Source organism: Temnothorax curvispinosus, unplaced genomic scaffold, assembly GCF_003070985.1.
Source record: "Temnothorax curvispinosus isolate PA1 unplaced genomic scaffold, ASM307098v1 QBEX01016841.1, whole genome shotgun sequence".
NCBI classification, from domain to species: domain Eukaryota; kingdom Metazoa; phylum Arthropoda; class Insecta; order Hymenoptera; family Formicidae; genus Temnothorax; species Temnothorax curvispinosus.
In genome coordinates, this window is record NW_020226621.1 from 1 (window position 1) to 1,272 (window position 1,272).

At 32.7% G+C, this 1,272-nt stretch overlaps 1 long non-coding RNA gene across 1 annotated transcript; it reads right to left on the reverse strand.

The window, feature by feature from the left end:
• Positions 1 to 197: 197 nt before the first annotated feature.
• Positions 198 to 941, reverse strand: LOC112467076. Its single transcript, XR_003042210.1, has 3 exons — positions 742 to 941; positions 355 to 541; positions 198 to 281 (listed from the first exon to the last, which is right to left on the reverse strand). It is a non-coding gene; the product is annotated as an uncharacterized LOC112467076 (long non-coding RNA).
• Between the last annotated feature and the right edge of the window lie 331 nt (positions 942 to 1,272).

The window sequence follows — 1,272 nt, forward strand, 5'->3', positions numbered from 1 at the left end:
GTAAATAAAGAGCACTCTGCACTCCTCGATTGACACACGTGTATACGTACTCACGCATCGTATGTAAGATAATCATGTACATCATGGCTGTCGCGATGAGCGTTGCGCACAATATAAAACGATACAATTGTATAATACTTTTCTTAGAATATTGCTCAGCCTCGCGGCCCGAGTACATACATCAAGAATATGTTTGATCCTTAATACTTTGGTATATTTCTTTTCTTCTGCAAATCTCTCTCTTATATAGGTCAAAAAATAGATCTTGAATCACCAGCTACCTATTTACAGCACATATAGATAATTAAGTTCTTATCATTAATATGCAAGTTTTAGAATATAATAATTACTTACTCATATAAAAATGTTGTATACAATTAAAAGCGCTCGACAGCACAAGCACAAACATACGTATATATGACACACTCACGCATCATACGTATGTAAGATAATGCGACTACAGTCTCCAGAACTATTACTGCTTCCGATGGGCTGTCGCGACAAGCGTGCGTCTGCTCATGATCTCGACGCGTTCAAACAGCTAAAAATAATCGGCAGTAAATTGCAAGAAAATAGCAAATAATTCCACTATATAGCTTCTACCGATACCCAAAGAACGTTATTTGTAGTTAACCTAAATTATAGGTTATAAATAATCATATCAACTACTATTCATAGCACGTATGGTTAATTGAGTTCTTATTATTAATATACAACTTTTAGAATATAATAGTTACTTACTTATATATAAATATACTCTAAATAAAGAGCACTCCGCACTGCTCGATCCACACGCGTGTATACGCACTCACGCATTGTACATACGTAAATGTACGCATCATGGCTGTCGCGATGAGCGTTGCGTACAATATAAAACAATAACATTCTAACAACAGAAAATTAATATACTACCAACGTTATTTCCAAGTCCAAATTACAAGGAACTTTGAACTGTTGCATTGATCTCAAATAAATGTCAGAGTAACATTTGAAAAATATTTTCTGTAACGTTTTTAAAATATTTTAACAACATTCAGAAAAATCATATTACAAAATAATATTTTTCAAATATGTGTATAATATTATTAAAAAACGTTTAAAAAATACACATAAAGTCAATATTTCTAAACGTTAATTTAATGTTCCTTGTTTACTGGGGTAAGTATTAAAGCCGTACAATACTTTAACAAATCGTCTTCATGCATAGTGTACCATGGTTTTATACATACCCTGGTAACCATTCCTTTGCAATTCTGCTGTAAACTGCACGAA